The sequence below is a fragment of the Danio aesculapii genome, chromosome 5, assembly GCF_903798145.1.
Source record: "Danio aesculapii chromosome 5, fDanAes4.1, whole genome shotgun sequence".
Lineage (NCBI taxonomy): Eukaryota > Metazoa > Chordata > Actinopteri > Cypriniformes > Danionidae > Danio > Danio aesculapii.
Window position 1 is genome coordinate 61708437 of NC_079439.1, and position 23941 is coordinate 61732377.

The window sequence follows — 23941 nt, forward strand, 5'->3', positions numbered from 1 at the left end:
AAATGCTAGCGCTCCCGTTTTTGTTCTGCAACCTCCCTGCGCCCGCATCCTGAATGTTTACAAACATGGTAATTGGTCTACAGGATCAACTGATTGATCCTATTGTTTCACTGGAGTTGTAATAGGTATAGACTTTAGCACCTGATTATAAAGTCCAGTATTACAAGTATTCTGTGAAATCACGTTATAATTTATATAATGTAAAAAGCGTAATAATGACCATTTCATTTCACCATTATAATGACATTTATAAGCGTTATATAGACCTTTTCATATACTGAAGTATAATTAAAGGCATTGGTTATGAAATTGAGCACTTTTATTTCATACTGTTTAGTTAGCCCAGTTAGCCTATGTGCTAGCATAATCATAAATCTACTATTAGCATCCTAACTACAACAAGCTAATGCAGCTCTGATTTGCCACACAACAAGGTATCACAGTAATAGCTATTGATATTGATATATAGCTAAGGCATTCACCTCAGATGACCCCTTGGGGTCCTAATCGAACTTGATTTTTTCACCGTTTTTACCTAACCGGCAACTGCCCTCCTTCCACCTCTTTTTGTTAACACATAACAAAGTAACTAACTGTGCCTTTCATTGTCTGCTGTGTGTGTGAAATTGGTTAGTTTTATATAAACTTGCTTGTGTGTGAAAAACCTATTTTCGCTGGACTGCTTTCTGAGATCATGCAATGTGAAGCTGGACATCAAAATTGCTGTCTGAAAGAGGCAAGTAATATATATACCAGCAAAGCAGCAGTGTCTCTTTTCATATGTGTTGATGTTTCTTTGAATACATTTTACTTTGATAATGGCAGCCTAAAATCTCAAGCCAAAATAAATGATATCCTATGTTTATTGGTGCGGGAGATGGCCAGGCGCGATTGTAAAGTGGGAATGGTTTCAAACATTGATTCTTCATGTGAGTCAAACAGACAAAAGTGAGCAGAAGCACAAGGTTTAGTTGAGAACTGTGTCTGTGCTACCCAGTTTAGCTGCTCTTAAATGATGGATTAGTATGCTTGATACTGCAGTCTCAGAGAGGGGTGAGGGAGCAGCAGTTCATTCACATTTAAAGGGATATGAAGCAAAATCGCTTACTATGGACTGTGGTGTTTTTGACGGTACATACTGATGTGTATTTACACTATACCATTGGGAAATGTATCCAAAGTAAGTAATAGACTTTTCATTAAGACTCTACACTGTAAAAATGGCCGTGATTTCAACGGTAAAAATGCTACCGTAAAAATCTGTAACCTGGTTAAAGGTATGTTTCCTTAATATATACGGCGAATAACCGTAAATTGACTTTCCCAGAATTCCCTGCAGGGCACATCACTTTTTATGCTTTTTGTTGACTTTACTATGGATTTTTTCAGTTGTTTCCCCATCAGTTATGTACATTAGAGATTTATGTTACATCTAATGTTGATAAACAATGTTTATTTCATGACTTTAATTTTATGCGTGTTACGATACTGGTGTTTAGTAGCTGTGTGAATGACACTGAGCACCTTCTATATACTGATACATTTTTCTGCTTGTGCCAAAAGTTATTTGTGATGAGCTTTGGGTCATTACGTAACTTACTATTATGTAACATCACCACCTGCATATGGCTGTGTTAGCGTGTCTAACTGTGTAAAAAAAGATGTGTAGATCAGTGGTGTAGTCCTAAAAAAAAGGTGGTGTACTATTACCCACCCAACCCGCCCATGCTGTATCAAAATTTTACCTGAACGTTTCAGCGAGACATTCAGTTGACTTCGAAAATCTTTTCTCACAGCTGCTGTGGTCGTCAGGGGGCCGGGAATGGTGCAAAATATAAACAAAAATGCACCAATTGCAACAAATTAAGATGACAGTTAAAAACATTTGGTATACAGTTAAAGGGGATGCGAATACATGTAAATTAGGCAAGTCTAATCAGCAAAACAAGTGAGTATACCGAGGGTATAAGCAATTATTGATCTTCAGAAGTCGTAATACCCAAACAGCTACTGGAAAAAAGTAGGCATACTGAGTATATGTGCGTATAGCCCCAACTACACCGCTGGTGTAGATGTTGGTAATTCAAAATACAGACATATTACCTCTATAAATGAATGAAATATGGGTATTTACCATAAAAATTAGAAATTACTTTTACAGTTTGTACCGTATTTTTAACTGTTAAATACTGGCAACCACAGCTGCCGTTTTTTTACCGTAAATTTTACAGATTTATTTTTTACAGTGTAAAGAAACCTGTCAACTTGTGTAAAATTGGCATCCAATGTCTCCTTTAAATTCACTGGGCTCTATTTTACCGATCTAGGTGCAAAGTTTAAAGTGCATGGCGAAAAATCATTAAGGCCATGTCAAAAGCCAAATTTTGCTATTTTAAGAATGGAAAAATACGCTTTGCGCCCCAGCGCATGGTCTAACAGGGTTGTGCTTATTCTCTTAATGAGTTATGGGTGTGTTTTGAGCATAACGTGCATTAAACCAATCAGAGGCATGCTATTTACATGGCGGACTTTGTAAGTGGAAAAACTGAACACTTCACTAGCGAGAAAACAGTTAAACAGACCATCTGCAGTGCGAGGATAAAGAATGAGTCACCTCCATTCGGCCTCTTTCTCTTTACGTTACACCTTGACTTTCGTGGAGTAAGAAAACAGTGTTGTGAAGACATCCATTGGCCTACATGTTTAAGAGCATAGATTTGTTTCAAAACTATTTCTAAATTCAGTTCTAATTTCCAGCTAACTAATAAATGAACAATAATAATGAAATGTGGTCGGTCAAAAAACTGTGTTATATCCAAGCACACGTCCTATTCTTATGCCCCATATGGTGATGCATACATCTCTAAAACCCAACAGGTGGACAAATCTAAGCTTGTTCTTATTAAAACCAAATATAAATCTGCAAATAATAAATAATACTGATAATAATAATAACATTACACAAATGTAAATAATAATGAATAAACTGAAAAAGCCCCCTGAGATGAGGCATGAAGGTAGCAGTTTTTATATTTATGTAAAAAATAATCATTTTTGTCACATTTTAATCCTTTATTTTTTATCATATGTAAAGTATTTGTGTATTGCTGTACATCCTGTGTGTATTAAGCATGTGTAAACGTTTGGACCTTCATAGGTACAGTATGGCCCATAACTAGCGCGCTCTGTGCTGGACTTTAGACCTGCTTTCAGTTGGTCAATGGTGTGGTCTATTTCAGTTTCTCAGAATAGCAACGTGCCAATCACAAAGTGGTGCAAATCAATTTGCTATTTAAACAGCGTGGGACAAAATGTGCAAATTGCGCCAAACACGTCCTGCGCCTTATTGTCCATGTAATGTGATACCTGTAATACTCATTGAAATGCTCCCATTAGAATATACATCCTCACACATGCGTGTGTGTGTGTGTACACATAAAGGGTATTCAGGTAAATTGGGACACCTTTTGATTAAGATGACTAAGGAAAAGTGTCCCAATTCACCCTACATATATAGTTGAAGTCAAAACTATTAGACCTCCTGTAATTTTTTCATTTCTTTTTTTTCTTCTGGTAAAAGTCTTGTCTACAGAACAAACAACTGATATATAATGACTTGCCTAATTACCCGAACTTGCCTAATTTACCTAGTTAAGCCTTTAAATGTCACATTAAGCTGGATTCTAGTATCTTGAAAAATATCTAGTCAAATATTATTTACTGTCATCATGGCAAAGATAAAAGAAATGAGTGTTATGTTTAAAAATGTTTTGGGAAAAACCTCTATGTTAAACAGCAATTGGGGGAAAAATATACATGGGGCTAATAATTCTCTATCCTCATACTATCATATGACTTCTATCTTGCAGATCACGGATAATCAAAACCTGTGTAACCTCTATAAATGGGTATTGGGATACAAGGTATTGCCGGTTTGCTACAAGGAGAAAATGTGTTATAAAATGAAGGAGTTGGTTTTGTGTGGAAAGCGTGACGGATTCACTCAGTTGTGTTAAAGGTCATCTGGGTGTAACTAATTGTATTTTCTGTCAATAACGGATTTAATGGCTGCCGCAGCCGGTTTACCTGAGAGAATGAGAGGCTGAGATTTTATTTTCTCCTTTATCACAGTTGAATAAGCAGCAGTAAACATTATTTTTAGTTTGTTCACTTTAACTGTCTCACTTTTCAAGATGAGTATATTCATTTATTCATTTTCCTTCGCCTTAGTCCCTTATTTATCAAGGGTCGCCACAGCGGAATAAGCCGCCAGCTATTCCAGCATATGTTTTACACAGCGGATGCCCTTTCAGCCGCAACCCAGTACTGGGAAAGGTGAGTATATTTTAGTTAATTATGTTGTATATAGATGGAAAAGAATCTATTATTTCTAAAAAAAAAATAAATAAAGTTTAACATTGTAATTATCTACAATAAATAATTATGTAAACAAGTACTCTTTTATACTATATAATGTACACTCACAACCACTTTATTAGGTACAGTACCGGGTTACTAGTACCGGGTTAAACCCCCTTTTGCCTTCAGAACTGCCTTAATCCTTCGTGGCAGAGATTCATCAGGGTACTGGAAATATTTCTCAGAGATTTTGGTCCATATTGACATGATGGCATCACGCAGTTGCAGATTTGTCGTCTGCACATCCATGATGCGAATCCACCACATCCCAAAGGTGCTCTATTTGATTGAGATCTGGTGATTGTGGAGGCCATTTGAGTACAGTGAACTCATTGTCATGTTCAGGAAACCAGTCTGAGATGATTCACTTTGACATGGTGCAATGTTACGCTGGAAAAAGCCATCAGAAGATGGGTACACTGTGGTCATAAAGGGATGGACATGGTCAGCAACAATACTCAGGTACGCTGTGGTGTTGACAATACTCAATTGGTACTAATGGACCCAAAGTGTGCCAAAAAATATCCCCCACACATTACACCACCATCACCAGCCTGAACCGTTGATACGAGGCAGGATGAATCCATGCTTTCATGTTGTTAACGCCAAATTCTGGCCCTACCATTCGAATGTCACAGCACAAATCGAGACTCATCACACCAGGCAACGTTTTTCCAATCTTCTATTGTCCAATTTTGATGAGCCTGTGCAAATTGTTGCCTCAGTTTCCTGTTCTTAGCTGACAGGAGTGGCACCCGGTGTGGTCTTCTGCTGCTGTAGCCCATCTTGCAGACCAGCACGTTCACTTAAATCACCTTTCTTCCCCATTCTGATGATCGTTTGAGCTGCAGCAGATCGTCTTGACCCTGTCTACATGCCTAAATGCATTGAGTTGCTGCCATGTCGTTGGCTGATTAGAAATTTGCGTTAACGAGCAGTTGGACAGGTGTACCTAATAAAGTGGCCGGTGAGTGTACATACAATATTGTATACAATAATACTCATTTTATTGTACTTCTCAAAAGTTAGATTGTGTACTTTTATTTGATTGCCCACTCATGTAAATGTATTTTAGTGAGGTGTTATTGTGTCCAAAAATATGTAATATTTTTAGCTATGTTGAAAACAGTTGCTGCTGAACATTGTTGTGGATACTGACTGTGATCTTTTTGTTTTCACTCTTTTTCAGAAATAACCATACATATGCTGTCATTGACATGTTTGCACCTAAAAGGTCCATATTAGTGCCTCAAAGGTGCAGTGTAAAAAAATCCTGGTTGCCTTAACTTTTTAAGCTGAATCAAATTAACCTTATGAGTCCATTGAACTTATATCATATTAAACTGACTTAAAACAGTTTGCCTAACTTATAAAAATAAGTTAGAACATGCTGAACCTAGTTTAATGAGTTATAATGAACTAAAAACATATGCTGTCATGACTAATTGATCATATAATTGTTTACTGCGTAGACATCGGTTTGTATGTGGTTAGCATCTTGAGCTAAAGCACAAAATGGCGGGAAATGTCAACTCTAGTTATTGTCAGCTTTCTTAGTGGCCTCGTTGACTGATATTTCTATGAATGTTTTGACTTTCAGAATATATATTTGAAATTTTCAACTTTAAAATCAGCAAATGTAGAAATGATATATTTTGACGTGGGGTTATGCCAAAAGAAAATTTATACTCTAAATGTACCAGCGATTCTGGATCCTGTCCTGTAATTTCTCTATTCTAAATCTGATCTAAAGCAAAGGTCTCTAACTCATTTCCTGGAGGGCCGCAGCTCTGCATAGTTTTGCTCCAACCCTAATCAAACACAGCTGATCTAGTAGTGCCTAGTAGTCTTGAACGCCTTGATTAGTTGTATCTGGTGTGTTTAATTAGGGTTGGAGCAAAACTGTGCAGAGTTGCGGCCCTCCAGGAATTGAGTTTGAGACATATGATCTAAAGCATTACATTGGCTAGATTTAGTCTTCAATATACAGTAGTTATAGTTACTTTAAATTGAATTGACTTTGACTATACTTCCTTTTATATTTTATATAACCAAAAATAGGTGTGTTCATATACACATTTTTACATTTATAGATTAAACAATATTCAGGATCTACACTTACACTCAAAATTAATATATCAGCGATGTTTCCACCTTAGAAGAGATACACTACAGCTTGTTGTCTTCATTGTTTAGATAACGAAGCTTGAACAAAAACTCTTACACAAACAGCTGGCAGAAAAAAAAACACCTGTCAGCAGCACAGACGCCAGTTTTGTGAATACGTTAGGGCAGGATTGTCAGACATACCGCCCACAAAGGCATTTAATCTGGCCTGAAAGATGATTTGAACATCAATATAAAACAAATAAAATCTTATTTTGAAAATTAAATAAGATGTATTTGCTACAATACTGTATTTGAGCTGCAATGGACAGCTTAGGATGGAAAAAAATAGTACATAGTATCTGATTTTGCGTGATTCTAACTTTAGAAATGAAACTAAAGAGATGGTTGTTGTTTAATTTTATAGATGATTCCTAAAATAAAATTTATTGCAAGCTTTGCAAGCAATGTTGGAGAATTTGATGTATCCCCATTCAGACAGAATGCCTGAGCATACTTCCCAAGAGGCGTTTCAAAGATGGATGCCAAGTGTAATGACATGCCTTAAAGGAACTTTGCCAGCACTCTCTTCCACCCTCAATACCACAGCTGAGGTGAGTGTATGTTCAAGGGGTGTGTGTATGTGTCAAATATGATAAAAGACTACTAAATAATAGAAATGTATCTCTACTGTCTTTCTGGATCTCGAATCTGATTGGCTGACAGCCGTGTCATATTCTACTAGTATCAGCACTGTTCAGCCATTTCATCTATTTGTGTCACTCATAATAACATCGAGGCTAATGAAATTGACCTTTAAATGGTTTTAAAAAAATTAAAAACGGGTTTTATTTTAATCAAAATAAAACAAATAAGACTTTCTCTAGAATTATTTTTTTTATAGAAAATACTTTTAAAAAATTCCTTGTTCTAAACAAAATGACAGGAGGGATAATAATTTTATTATATATATTATACATTCATTTCTATATACAGTAGTCAACATTTAAAGTGGATCAATCACCTATATATATATATATATATATATAATATATATATATATATATATATATATATATATATATATCTATCTATATATATATATATATATATATATATATATGAGCAATATCACACACCAGCAGTGCGATGTTGCTGTATATCGGCACTGGTGGGAGGCGTGCGGTGTTCCACCAGTGATGATATACAGATACATTGCACTGCTACGAGTGTGATATTGTGTTTATACAACAGTTCAACGGCATAATCGTGTATATAAAAAAAAGAAGATCAAACACGGAGAGTCTCAAAAACCCTTTTGTAAGAGGAACTACTTTCTTCCACCATTCAGTCACATCTGCAGCTGACGTCAGAACAGCAGAAACCGTTAATACTTTACAAACGTCACTTTAGAGCTAGTACTAGAATGATTCTCTAGCGTAATGTCTAAACTGATGACAAAACAGGTGTCATTTTAAGATTATGAGGCTGAATGGCATGAAATGCCATCACTCTTCAGAGATTTCCCAGTATTTCTTTGTTGAAATTGGGATATCACAATAATTAGCCCCGAAAAAGCCAAAGCAACGCAATCAATACCAGATTACTGTTGTATTTGTGATAAGGAAAACTCTGTTTACTGTTTACTGAACTAGTCTGCAATAACGAAAACAGGAGACTCATTAGAAACAGATGGCCAATGAAAAAGTAACTCAAAGAAAGTCACTCTTTGGCTATGCAAAGAGTGGCCAACGCAAAATACATACATTCCTAATATGCGAGTCCCATCTCACGCTCAATACACTACAATTACTATGGAATAAATACAGCACTACAACATACAAAAGAGAGAGATCAACTAAGAAAGTCACTTACCTGTTTTATAAGGATTTGATCAGATGTAGTTTAAAATTACGCTGGGGTTTTCCTCCTCTAAGGGCTTATTATGCGGTCTCTGTCGCCATCTTGTGGATGGACAACATCAACTGTCTTTGATCCGCTCAATGACAGGCTAATGGCCGCCGGTACGCTGTTTCTCGGAAATTATCATTATTTAAAATAGGCACTATCCTTATAAATAAACTGCATAGCTGCAATCTAAACAACTACATTCTCAGCTAAAAAAGCATCAAAAGTACATTATGTTACCCAACAACTGCAATATTTGTCAAACTGTAGAGTGTCCTCTGCTTGTTGCTGTATGTGGGCGGAGTAATACACAAGGTTGAAGAGGCGAGATGAGGGCTGTTAATTGCAGAATGTCAGCCAATCAGATTCAAGAACAAGACAGAACTGCTGTATAAATATATATAAAGCTTAATTAATTCTCCTTGCAGAAGGGGGATTTTTCTCTGATCTGGCCCTCAATCTAATTTGCCACCTTTGCCTTAAGGATAAGAGCATGTTATTGGTGACATTGCCTACTGCTTCCCAACTGTGTTTTTCCCTCCTACAGTTTTGTGTGTGTGAGAGATCGTGTGTGTCTGCATTTTTTTCTCCACAAGCTCCTGTTGCTTAGATACCCCGGAGAAACACTGGCCTTTTGGCAGGTAGTGATTCACAGATGCCCCGGAGTTTTCTGTGTTTGCGTTTCAGTTTTTCCATGTTTGTTTGTCACTTTTTTAATAAAAGACTACAGGCACAGTATTGGATATTAATTTAGCTGCATGCGTCACGGCACCCGGTGACTGACTCAGGTTTTAATTCCATGTCCCACTTAAGAGAAAAGGCTATTCTATGGAGCATCTGCCTTCTCTTGTTGCAAATTAATTGCAGCGACACTCCTAAATTTTAGATTTTATATTAATGAGAGCGAAATGCATGAGTTCTGAGTTAAAGAGCTTTGTGTGTTATGTATGCTAATGCTACGTGTGTTTATTTAGTTTTTTTGTAACTGTTAAAATATACAGTACTGTGCTAAAGTTTAGGCCAACATTAAATTTGTTGTTTTACTTATGGTATAATGGATATATGTGACCCTTTACCACAAAATAATTTTTTTGTCAAAAAAAAAAAAAAAGACATCTAATTGGGGTGAATAAATTATATTTCAGTTGATGTATGGTTTGTTAGGATAGGAATTAGGTTAGAGTTTGAATTATGTTGGTTTAATTGTTTAAGACATGTTGGAGGCTGTTTGTCCTGGTTTCAGTTGCATTTCTACCACTGTTGTTAGTAATATGTCTGAATTGATGGAATTGTGAATGTTAAAGTACAGATAGGTTTGAATCGATTATGCCATTCCTTCCGGAAAGGACTTCAGTGGTAATACTTTTCATTTTCAGCATGATAACGATCCGCTAATTACTTTGAAATCCTATTTGGAGAAAGAAAACAGCTGCTGAAACACAGACAGTCATGAAATGGCCTCCACAGAGTCCAGACCTAAATATTATAGAGGTTGTATGAGATCACCTGGACAGAAAAAGAAAGATATGACACTCTAAACGTAAAGAAGAACTCTGGAAAGTGCTAAAACAAGCCTGATATTACAAAGCACATAATTTCAGAAAATGTCAGGACAATTAGAACAAAAACATTCAAGCTGTGCTTTGTGCCAAGGGAAGCCACATTAAACTTAGTCTTTTTCTTGAAGACGAAATGTTGTGCTGTTTTTAATTTATTTGTACACATTACCTATATTTTCTAATTGTTTTTAATAAAGAGACTTACTGACTGTATATTGTGTCAGATTAAGGCCACTTTTTAAAGTAAGGTCAACTTGTCACTTTTAAGGCAATGGAGGTTTACTCATATTTTCAGTAACTTATCTCTTTTTTTACAGTAAAGGTGTAGAAGGTGCAGAAAAAATTCTGCGTCTCAAGGGTTCAAGAGTACATAATTCTCTTTATGTTCAGCGAATGTCGCTGAGGGGGTCAGGTTTTTCGATTATGTTCGGTAATATGCGTCAGTGAATCAAATTGATATATTTAATTTAATTACATCTAATTAATTAATCAATTTGAGTGGATATAGAGGGGTTCTCAATGACTTTTGTGATATTAAATAAGCATATTATGGGACGATTATAAAAGACTGCACATATTTTTTTTTATTATGCGAGCAAGTTTTATGGACACCTACAGTACAAAAACCTATTTTAAAAGAAACATGTTTTGTGAACACCTACTCTGTCTGTTGGTGTTCTAGATTTGCCAGTTTCAAACCACTGAATTAATATTTCTTTCACAATGGTATGGACCATTACAGGGGTGGTCAAATGTATATTTTATATATTATTTTAATTGTTAATATTATTTAAGATACAGATCAGAGGAAACTATTTCTTAACTATTAAAGGGCAGACCCCCATACATCTTGTTTTGATGTTTTTCAGATCAGACGTTAATTAGGGGGGTCTCACCCTCCTCCCCAAACCCACTGTAATTTGCACCCTGGGTATAATACCCTGGTTCAGAAACACCATAGTATTTATTTACTATAAAATACTGTAGTATTTTTATGTGGGTATATACAAGTACTATGCTATAATTTGTTCATTTCATTTGTTTGTACTCTTGAATTATTGTTAATTACCAATAGTAGTTATCATGACAAGTTTTGGTAATGAACGTTATCTTGCGCGTCATAGAATTTAATCAGTACGTACTTTTTACCAGTGATATGCCTACTTGTGAACATAAATACGTTTCATAATTTTACTAAAGAATATATTTTTAAAAAAATGCTAGTTTGGCAACTCTACCACTGAACAATACTTCCTCTTTTTCTCCTTGGAAACCCGCTCGTGCCACGTCTGTATACATGTATGTATGTGTGCGCGCACATGCCCTGGAGGAAGCACGTGCTCAGAGCTCCAGCATCTGGTAGTGTTGTAGAAAGGTGTGACCTCAGATTTTTCCCTCAACACACGCACACTCTCACTTTCCAGAGTTATGATAAACTGCTGGTTGGCTGTCGTCCACTGCGGCCACCAAACCCTCATGTGCACGCGCTCACACAATAAACACCTCCTCACAGCATTATCCATGGGATTACCGTCTTTTCTGTGACACCTGCTGCCTTTTTGGGTTTGCACAGCTTTGATCCTGCCAATGGGGACTCGAGTCTGATAGAAGAGAAAGCGTTTGTGAAGAAAATAAATAAGTTCTGCTTGTTTCTATTGGAAACATCACGTCTCAAGGTAAGACGCGCACCATCTGTTTGTTACCATTTATGTTGTTTGGTTTGGGAATAAAACGGTTTATATATTTATTTATTTATTTTGTTTGCAAAATCGACGTGACATTGTCAAATTCACAGGTTTGCTTCATACTTCAAAGATTTGCTTCAAAAAGTGCTTCCAGTATTGCATTAGATGACATGATGTTTAACCATGTGGGGTCAAACAAATGTTTTTGGAGTTTTATTTATAAACTAACTTTAATTTTTGATCCCATTAACCCTTAACCAAGTGCTGCCAAGGTGAGTTTGGTGTATTTTTGAAGTATTTTGAAGTTCACACACGTGTTATGGCAGAGTTACAAATATACTAGCAAGTGTAGCAAAACTTTTGAGTTTGTCATTTGAAGGCTACTTTTTGAAGAAAAATATTTGTATGTATTTGATAATTTGTTATCTGGGTCAATGACTTTGCTGCAGGTGTTGTTAGGTCTGCATAGACATTGTTTAATGAGCTTGAGGCGATTTTATTGGCCTTCCATTTTATTGACTGAACATCTGCGATAATTGTAACAAGCTAGTAAAAGCTTGGGTACATTTGGGAAGCTTTTTTTTCTTTATGCAAATATACATTGCAAAAGGGCCACAGAGGGTTTTCTGAAGTGGGATTTAGGTCTTCACACAAGTGGTTTAATGCTGCTTTGAGGTGGAATAAATGCATTTAAACAGCAAATATACTTGTGTAATAGGTTAAAGAAAGCTTAAGCAGCTTTTGAACAGGCAAGAAGCAACTCAATACTCCTCTAACAGTCTTATGCATGGCAATAAAGTGTTTGTATGTTATTTATAGACAGCAATTAGAACTGTATACTTATTATTGATTGAATTTATTTGACAGGGACCTGCAAACCAATGCATTTGCCTAAAAAAGGAAATATGTTGTGACAGGTTTTATCAAAGACTGCTGTTTAAAATGTACATTTATGCAGTGTCTTCACACTGAATTTGAAGAAGTCACATAACCTTAGCCTCTGTTGCTAATATTAATGTGCAATATGCAGTATTGTGGCACATAACCACTTCTGAAGCAGCATTTGGGTTTTTACACAAGATGTTTAGTGCTGTACAGAGGTAGCATTTGCACAGCAAATACTGTATTCATGTATACTAGTTGCTGAGGTGAGTCTCAACAGGCACAATTATTAATCTGGCTTTAATGCAGCATTGTGTCTTTATTCTGCATTTTGAGCAGGTATAACTCTCCTGTTCAAAGACATACGTAGCGGTGGTAAAAAATGCTTTATACAGCGATTACAAATGTTGAGGGACCTTAACTCCCCCATGCAAAGACATAGGTTACATTGCAAAGGTGGCACAGAAGCGTCCCTAAAGTTGCATTTAGGTCTACACAAGTGGTTTAATGCAGCTCAGAGGTGGCATAAATGCACTAATTACACAAAATGCAACTGTATACATTTATACTAGTTGCTAAGGTGAGTCTGAGCAGCCATACTTGTCTGGCTTTAATGCAGCATTGTGTCTTTACTCTGCATTTTGAGCAGTCATAGAGCAGCCTTAAAGGTGCAATAGGTGATCTGCCAGAATGCTAGCGTTAGCATAATAGCTTAAATTTTATATCCCTCGCCTGCTGTCCAAAGCCACGCCTCCTTAAGCAGGGCCTGAGTGGAAACTCCTGGAGTTTCAAGCCTTAGACCGGCCCACCTCAGTTCACGACTGATTATATTAAAATATAGTAGTTTCCAATTCAGTTTCTAATAACACTATTACGTCTTTTTCAAGGAAACAGCAGTTTTAGAACTTCAAATGTTTTTCATAAATATGGGAACATTAAAGGGTAGCTAAATCTCCAATACTATTCTTTAAAACATCACTATGTCCTTTCCTGCAATATCTGAATATATATTATGCGCAAAATTCTTTATAGATATCCAGTCCTTTGTAACTGGTGACACAAAAAATAAAAATAAAATATGTACACCTACATAAGTAACCCAAACAGTAATATATGTCTTAACGCTTAAGAAAAAAATAAAACTATTCAGGTGAGATTCGAACTCTGATCGACGGCATCGTAACGCAACATTCTGACCACTGGACCACAATGGCGCTGTTATACTGGTGCGTGAGGAATAAAAACTAAGTATTGCACTGTCATCTGCAAGACTCTTATTGATGGCTTAATCTTTTTCTCCCCTTTTTAGATTTCCGATCAAGTTATGTCAGATGTATTAATGTAGTGAATCATCTGATTTTCATTATGCAGGTATAATATTCATTTATATTAATTATTCGAATTCTTAGGTGCCGCTGTTTGGGGTCGAATAATAATTACGTAAGTCATCATTAACCTGCAGGATGCATTTGCTTACGGGGCTGCGAGAAAATAAATAAAAACGACGGCAAAATAATGAATGAACAGAGTGAGGCTATGGTCAAATAAATAAATAATTAAAAAAAGAGCGACTGCTGAGAGTGCAAGCAGCTAGGGACACCGGTCCTCGCGGCCAAAAAAACGGACCGGCGGAATTCTCCCAGTCCTCCCGATTAGCCAATCCAGCCTGTCCTTAAGTCATGAACACTCGAACACGCACCAAATAGATATAACACTAGATCATGTCTTTCACCAGTTAGAAAACTCTACGGTGACACGCATTGGGGTAAAGTTGGCTTTATATTCACACATTCGCACTTTCTCCTTAATAATATAGTTTCAGAAAAGTATTGTTTGCAAATTCTAAATACTAAAATCATATAATCAGCCAATAACAATTAAATACAACATTGTTCACAGTCAATGAAACTGTGCTAATGCTGTTTTGAAGTCATACTTACATGCTATTTCAGACCCAATATTCAAAGTAGCGTCAGAGTGGGCGTAAAGCTCAGTAAAGCTGGTTAGGTGGAAGAGCACAATTTACTTATGTTTTGTTATTCGACTAAATAAAAATCAGATCAGAAAAAAGGATTGCTAAAAACAGAAATATTCTGTCATCTTTTTACATTACACTGACATTACCAAGACAACGAGTGACTTCTCGTTTTCAATTGAGCTCGCTGATCCTTGTACATCACTTGTTTTCATCTCCTTTTACACTTGAACAACTAAACGAATGCTTAGGTTTATTTGACTGACTATATTATCAAGGTACTCCATGAACTTGTAAATAGCCAATCTTTCGCTTGACGTTTTCAGTGGCTGAACAACACTGCCATGCATATAAACCCATTCATAACAAGAACACACTCTACATAAGCTTTGCGTGACTAAAATAATTTTAACATATCTGTCTAAGAGTAATACTTCAGCCATGGTGTCATCCTTCAGATGCCACCCGTAACTGCATAACGCCATTTCCCACCAGCGTACAAAAGCAATTCTGATATTGATTCAGGGTTAATTGATTAAGAGAAACCCATTCAAATACAATCTTTCTTTTCATGCATACAAGGCCACGTTGGTCTTTCTGAAAGAAGTCCTTCAGGTTGATGCAGAGTTTGCCTGATGTCTCTCTCTGTCAGTTGTAGGTGGCCATATGCTTTACGCGTATGTGCAAATAACATCTCTCTCTGCTGTGTGACAGGCTGCACAGAAATACATATTTAAGTCGTAATTGAGTTATTTGTCGGTCTGACAATTTTTAATTGAATAAACCTTTTTTAGTTTTATGCCTTACCCAGAATATTAAAATACTGTACATATACATTTAGATCATTTACTTTAATCAGTACTATTGGAATTAGGGCTGGGCGGTATATCGAGTTCTGGGGATATACCGATATGATTCCCCAACATAATACGGTATTATCCTATTTATTTCATATCGATATAGTTTAAGGCCACACGTGCACATTCTGCGTGAAACAGACTACTCCAAGGTAGCACGGCGAGCTCCGCTTGCACAACTGAGCAAATGTATGATTCACTTCCCCTGAGTCATACAAAACATTTGTTAAAAATGAACAAATCATTCGAGAACAACCCATCACTGACACGACATGAGGAACATGCAGTGCCGGTGTCGCATGCACGCGCATCACACAGCGCCTGCAGCTGTCACAGCGGTTTATCAGAAAACTTTTATCAGTCATTTCTTTCGCAATTGACAGCAAAAGAACATAGAAGCCTTCTCAAATTGACAAATAGCTCCTGAATGTGTTCAAAAGAATTAAAAATGCCGAAATGGACTGAATTTATACCGCATTCGAAAATGAAACCACCTCACATTCACTGATTATTAAGTTAGTGATTATTAAGTTCAGTATTTATTACACGATGGTCTCTTCTTTACATTCACGTTACAACACATTTAGCTCTGCGTTCTGGTCTTGTCATTGCATATTGACTTCAATTCTGATTATATTGTAATCATTGTATTTATTAATTCTGTTTAATTGATTTATTTATTTTAGCCCCTTAACTGGAAGACGTGATTTGATTTGTTTGTGTGCCTAGTGTACACACGGTGGTGGTTTAAATGATTATTAAAACTTACAAAATAACATTCATTTGTCTTCCAAACATTCCTTTTCTATTTTAATATCTCGCTGTTAGCTCTTTCAACAAATAACAATAAAAGAATAATTATAATGATGATAATAACAGGGTGGGAAACCCCTGTGTTTGAATTATATTTTGCTCAAAAACTGTTTAATCGATTTTTTAAAAGGCTGTCATTTTATGTATGCCGTCATTACTCCTAAAATATCGGGATATGATTTTTTGCCCATATCGCCCAGCCCTAATTGGAATGTGAAGAGATTTTTAACCAGCACAACAAAATTTTTCTGAAGACAATCACCTTCTGCACCTTTAACTCTTCTTTTCAAAGACATACTTAGCAGTGGTACAAATTAGACTTGAGCAGTAATATGGTATACTGCGGGATCCATAAATAGCAACGGTGTCAGTTTCAATACCGTTATACCGTCATAAACAATGCACTTGTATAGGAGATAAGTATTAAATAATAAATATTATTTATTTAATGCCTAAAAATGCCTATGTGTGATTGTCATCATGGGACAGTGTGGAGGAGAGAGAGAGGTAAGGTAAGATGTGGAGTGAACCTGGCCTCGAAAAAAGAAACATGACCATCTGCAGTTTCGGCAGTATTTCCGTATTTTTTTGGACCGAACGAGAAGGGAGACGTGGTAATTACGAACTGGAGGTTTGCATTCCCACTGATGTACCGCGGGAGCTGACCAGATTTCTTGCGGTGCGGGAATAAATTTTTTCGAATAATGCGCTCCCGAGCATGCGCGCATCTGCGGGGATGCTGTTATGTGTGTGGAATGAGAGAGAGCAGTGATGCTGTGTGTGCTTGGTGCTCTCTATGTATGTATGTGTGTGTGTGAATGAGAGAGAGAGAGAGAGAGAGAGAGAGAGAGATGAGAGCATGATGCTGTGCATCGCTTGGTGCTGTCTGTGTGTGTGTGTATGTGTGTGAATGAGAGAGAACGTCCCACGCAGATCTCTAATACGAACAAGACAAACAGGTGACCGCTAACCTAAAGACGCATATTCACTTTATTAATTGCGAGCAGGCACAGCCATTTGAATCATTTTGGCTCGAGACTTCAGGTCTCATTGACTTCTATTCATTTTAGACGTTAAAAACAGCTCATTTTGCAGCTTGATGTCGCAAACTGATCTTTTCTTATTATATTATTCTACTTTGTCTGTATATCACGCAAACACTTGTTTGTAGAGGGAGTAGTTTGACCGTTTTCTGCCGTTTATTATTCCCAGTCATTTCTCTCATAGGAAACTTCACCAGAAGTTCTAAAACAATCGCAAAAATCAATGCACTTCCTCATTGAAGAATAAGGTCAATACAGTATTCAGTTTCTAAATGGGTTTAGGCAACAAGTCAAAAATTTGGTGACGCTGTCTGAGCCTTACATCATAATTTGTTTTATTATGCACGGTAATACGGGATACCGAGGGTAAAATAGGGAGGAGGTTGACGGTATCAAAGTTTAGACAGCCTGTAGTACAAATGAATTTTTACAGTGATTACAAATGTTAAGCAGGTTTAGAGCAGCCTTAACTCTACTGTGCAGAGATACACAGGTTACACTGCTAAGATGGCACAGAAGCATCTCTAAAGTTGCATTTAGGTCTACACAAGTGGTTTTACAAGTGGATCTACAATTGACACAGGCTCCACCAAAACCGGACATAGGAAGATTGAAAAGACGTTTCCTGGTCTGAGGGAGTCTCAAATCCGTTGAGACATTCGATGGTAGGGACAGAATTTGGCATCAATAACATAAAAGCACGGATCCATCCTGTCTTGTATCAACGGTTCAGGCTTGTGGTGGTGTGTAATGATGTGGGGATATGGTCTTGGCACACTTGGGGCCCATTAGTACCAATTGAGCATCGTGTCAATGGCACAGCCTTCCATGAGTATTGTTGCTGACCATGCCCATTCCTTATGGACCACAGCGTACTCACCTTCTGATGGCTACTTCTAGCAGTATAACGCACCATGTTATAAAGCAAGAATCATCTCAGACTGGTTTCGTGAACATGACAATAAGTTCACTGTACGCCAATGACATTCGTTTCATGGATGTGCAGCCGACAAATCTGCAGCAACTGCATAATGCTATCAAGTCAATATGGACCAAAATCTCTGAGCAATATTTCCGGTACCTTGTTAAATCTATGCCACGAAGGATTAAGGTGATTCTGAAGGCAAAAGGGGGTCCAACCTGGTACTAGTAAGGTGTACCTAATAAAGTGGCCGATGAGTTTATGGATTCATATTGTGTCTTTTATATGAATTTGGAGCTGGGACGAGCAGCCTCAACCCTTTAACAGGCACCATAGCATCCTGGTTGGCCTTTTGCGCATATGCTATCAATAAAAATACTTACATTGATGTCAGGAACACAATTGAATATTAAAAAGTTAATTTGACACTAAACTGGAAAGGTGGCACAGAAGCACATCTTAAAGTGACATTGAAGTGTCTTTACTTTGACTGTTAATGATGCTCAGTAGTGGAATGAATGCATATGCACAGTGTGTACATCCATACCAGGGACTATACTAGGGCTGCCCCCGACTAAAGATATTCCTAGTCGACTAACACTCCTGCATTTTAGCGATTAATCAAATAATCGTTCATTTATGATGTTAATATAATAACTTGCGTATATACTAGGAATATAGTCCAAGTTGAAGTTTAACACTTCCATATGACAGAAAATGCTAAAGCATGATATTAGCGCATTCAAAACGAAAATTAGCGCTTAAAACGGAATAGTAAAGCGTTTAAAGTATACAGTGCTTACACACAAAAATCAGTGGCCGGAACGTTATAGGCTAATTATGACATAAAAACAGCAATCAGACTGCCTGTGCATTTTAATTATTTATTATCAAAAATACAAACTGTAACAGTTACATGTCCAAACAAACAAACAAAAAAAAACAGTTTTTAATAAAATAACTAAAATTCGTTCTTTAAAATAAATCAAATAAACTTATTTTAATTTTTCAAACTTATATAATTTTTATATTGTTCAAAAGGAAAATTAACAAAAACGAACAACTTAATAAATGCACATCGCACAACCCACCAAACACTAGACGTTGTGCGGACGTGCAGATCACGTATATTTTGCGTCGGTCCGTCCGAGACCATATCTGCACGTCGGTTCGACGTGCAAATCTGGTCGACATATTGACGTCGGACTACGACCACTTTTGGACATGAATTCAACGTTCAAATCTGACCTGTTTGGACGTATACGGTTGATTTAAAAAAAGTTAATGCATTATTGTATTTGAGTGAAAGTCCGATTCCCTTATTAAGTCAGCACAAGGTCTAGCGCAGAATACATTTTGTTGAGGAAAGAAATTATATATATATATATATATATATATATATATATATATATATATATATATATATATATATATATATATATATATAATGTATGTATGTATGTATGTATGTATGTGTGTGTGTATACATACATATTTATAAATAATAATGCATATGAAAAAAAATATATAAAATAATGTTTTTTTTTTATTCAAACTCTTTATTCAACTGTATTAGAAAAGTAAAGACCAAAATAGAGATCAAAATAGTGAAAGTATTTAAACGCTTACTCAGATCACAGCAGCAGCAAATCAGACGAAAAACTATATAAATATATTGCCAACTCTCAAAAGATTTTTTAAATAGCCAAATGTAATAAAGAGAAAATTTCACTGGTAATAGGTTTGCATTAATGATCAAATGCAATTTATGCTGCATTATCTTTATGACAGATTTAAAGAGCACAATTTAGACAGTTCTTTTTAGATTGTGCATATAGAAAACGTTGAAAATGCATAGATCAAAAGCTATTGAACAAATATCGAATTAATGAAAAAACAGTAGCCTATAGGGCCTCCACACACAAATATATGCAAAATGCAAAGCAGCATTTTTATCTGCATATTACTGGTTGATGCTTATTGCCTGCTATTTTGGTGAAAGAATAGCTTAACATGTTACTGCTAATTATTTTAAGCCTGATATACAAGCTTGACAATTAGTAATTCCGTTTATAATGAGGGGTGATCCAAGGTTTTGTCATTTAGATCTGACTCCAAGTCACTGATTGAAGTGTACTTCACACCTAACTATTTTTATATTTTAAAACAAATTAAATCTCCAATAAACGTGGCGAAAGTGACAACTGCTTAAATTACAAATAAATAAATGAATAAATAAATACCTGATAAATGTAATCGAACTGAGTAAAATAAAAACATTACACTATACAAATGGTACAACTTAATGCACTTTATTACTAACTCTACACATATATAACCAACTTTATATGTTGTTGCAAAAGAAAACGATTCACTGAATAAATAATCAAATTTTAAAGCATTATTCACAATATTAGTCTCATTAAAAATAAAGTGTTGTAGCAAAACAATTATTGCAACAAAACATTTAGCAACTTGCACTCAATGCTGTCAAGGTATTGGTGTTTTTATTGTACAGATTGCACAGCCAAAGAAATCAGACACATGTACATGACTTATTTTAATAGAGCTTCTAGAAAATATAGAGAATAAATTTGTTTGACCACTATTTTAAACAAAACAATTGCACACTGTGAACGTATTGCATTTACTCATTTGAATATAATAAATTGCTATTCAAATTTGTTTTATATGTAACAATTATAGTAATGACATATATAACTTTTACAATTTATGTTTTCATAATTTCAAAATAGAATATTAAAATCTAAAATATTATAGCAAAATTGCTATTTTAGTTAGGATTATGGTGCTCCATTCTCTGATGCTCCTCTCAAGATAAGAGCGCACAGTCTCAAGTCCACATATAACTGTTGAAGCATCAGACAGGCAAAAGCTCAATTTATATGCTTGGTTATTTGATGGCTTTTCTATGCTCCTTTCAAGTTCAAATTCAAATAAAAAAAAAAACAAGACAAATTAAAAGAGATTCAATAAAATAATCCTATTTACTCTAAATGCTGTTGTTGATAGAATTTTGACATGGTTACACCTCAACTGCACTCATCATCAATTGTTTTAAGACTTTTGCAGTAAGGATGTTGCCAGCTTTGATGCTTGATGTTGTTTAGTTGGCATCATAATAGTTAGTCAAGTTCTAAAATGACTTCACATTAAATACTTACTGGAAATGGTGTTGTAAGTTGTAACCTAATCATAATACATAAAATAAAATAAAATAAGGCATTGATCTAATTACATTTTTAAATGTGAAATGACCTGACATGTGGCCAAGTATGGTGACCCATACCAAAACATCATTTGTTCTCTGCATTTAACCCGTCCAAGTGCACACACAGCAGTGAACATACTGACCACACACCCGGAGCAGGTATAAAAAAAAAAAAAATTAATAAAAATAAATAAATTTAACTGCATTTCCCCAATGTGACACTTACAGTAGTATTAAAATAATACTCTGCAAATTAACTACAAATCAGTGTGCAAAAATAAAGCCTTCAAGAACAAGATGTAGTGTATTTATATATGTATTTTAATTCACTTTTTGGTTAGTAGTAGTCTAGTGTTGATGTTGTTAATTCTTTTTTGCAAAGTTGGCTATTTATTTTATTTCTTGGATTTGATAAAAATGTAATCATTGCCTCATAAACTGGTAATGTCATATGTATTTAATTACTTTTAAAGAATACATTGTTAAAAAATATAGTAGATTTCTTTTTATTTTTGTAATTGTGCAGTTGAGTTCAAGTGTGCTTGAATGGCACTTTTTCACAATAAAACTGAAGCAAGTATGCAGAAGGAGCCCTGCCCAATTCTGTGATGCACTGAGGCAATTTTGAGTCAAAAACGCAGTGCTGTGAGGGTCAGCTAGCACGGTCTATCATCAAAATAAAGAGAATACATCCAATAACAAATTTCTCTTGGAAGTACAGAACTTCAGAAGCGAGGATTTTGAAATCAGAAAACGACATAGGACTGACCTTCCAGGTAACCAAATTGCATTTATGTACAAACATTACTGTTGATATTAGCCTGTTGTCTATAATTTATTTGAATGTCAGCATGTTTCATCAATCATCAGAAGCCAGAAAAAAAAAAAAGGTAAGCCAATGATGGCATAAAGACTGCCTTTTGATGACTGATAGCCACCCCTCTTGTTATCATGTTGAGCTAAAGAAAAAGTAAAGACGGAACTAATGTTCAAAAATGAATAAATGTTTGAACGAAGAAAAAAACATTCATTTTCATATTTTATCTATTTTAAAATGGATTTATTTACTTCGTTCTGTTTTACAGGTTTTGTCCTCTATGCATATGATAGTGTGTAAATTCAATTTATCAGACTTGTTTCTCAATCTCCTTATGTCACAGAGATGCCCACACTGATCATGACTTCTGTGTGGAGCCCATGAGAACAGAGGAGCAGCTTGTGGATTATGTACAGGTGTATGTAGATTATACTGTTTACAGAGTCGGACAATAACAAAAAATTACTAACAAATTAAAATTAAATTCTGTCTTAAATTTACTCTAGAAAAAATCTGATTTACTTTAGCCTGTGGAACTATTGGTGTCATAATCTGTATGCAAGTATGTGACTTAATTTGTGAAATTCTATGTTTTAACTTTTGTGTCTCTCATAGTTCGTTTGTTTTTGGACCATGTGTGTCCAAAATAGGTTGAGATTTAAAAAAAAAGTTTTAGCATATTTATGTTTGTATGTTAATTTTATACTGTGAATGAATACAAGTGGTATTTGTACCGGTAAAATTTTTTAAACGTTTAAAAGTGCATAGAAGACTTTGAATTGTACTAAAATGCTAAAAATTTATTTTGTAGCATATTTTAGTTTTAAAAAAAAACAGCAAGTTGAGTACACTTGAGCTTGAGCTTAACTACTATGACTACAAGTACAGTAATATTATAAAAGTGCTCTAAGTGGACATATAAAGGCAAACTTGTACTGTAAATATTTTAAATAATTTATAAGTGTATTTTATTTGTACAGATAGTATATTTAAAAGTGCAATAAAGATGGTTAGCATTCTATAAAAAGTGTTATAAAATATATTTTTTCGAAATAGGTAGTGTATTAAAGTATATTTTAATTCAATTCAATGGTGTGTCGAGTAAACTTAGGGTGTACTCACACTAGGCACGCTTTACTAAAATCGTGCCAGGACGCGCTTCTCCCCCCTCCCCTCAGCTCGCCACTCACATTGCAATTTTACTTTTCCAAGCCAGAACACGCTTATGTCATCGATGATAGTACTGTTTAGTTAGGAAGAGAAGCACTGTTGCTCACAGTGCTTCAGTTATATGCTTTGTATTTTTTTAAGTTGTCTGATTTGCAACGACTAGCATGGACAATAGCCATTTCAAGGTATACCGCGGTTTGGATAAGTCAAGGTATAAAACCCGCCAAATTTTCTGCTATAATTGTTCCTACGGTATATGTATAATTTTTTATTTATTTATTTTTTTTTAGGACAACAGTATCTCCAGCAGAGAAGATGTCCAAAAATGCTGTTTTAAATTGTAAAGAAAATCTGTGTTTCTGAAACTAATGAAGACAGCAGAAGTCAATGATTAATTTAAATTATTCAGCCTGACATATTTACAGCTCCAAAATATTTTAAATGGTTTCTCAAAGTAAAATATATTGTGTTCAAGGGGAAAAGTTTTTTTTAACCCAGACATTTAAAAATAACTTATTTTAGAGCAGTAATCACAACATCGTGATATTTTTAT

The 23941-nt window shown here is 35.4% G+C and overlaps 1 protein-coding gene across 2 annotated transcripts in view; it reads left to right on the forward strand.

The window, feature by feature from the left end:
* Positions 1 to 11467: 11467 nt before the first annotated feature.
* The window catches only part of doc2b (double C2-like domains, beta), a 460613-nt gene continuing 448139 nt past the window's right edge, over positions 11468 to 23941 (forward strand). For both annotated transcript variants that reach the window (XM_056458622.1, XM_056458623.1), the window contains exon 1: positions 11468 to 11668. The gene's annotated coding sequence lies outside the window, so the exon portion shown is untranslated. The remainder of the gene's footprint in view (positions 11669 to 23941) is intronic.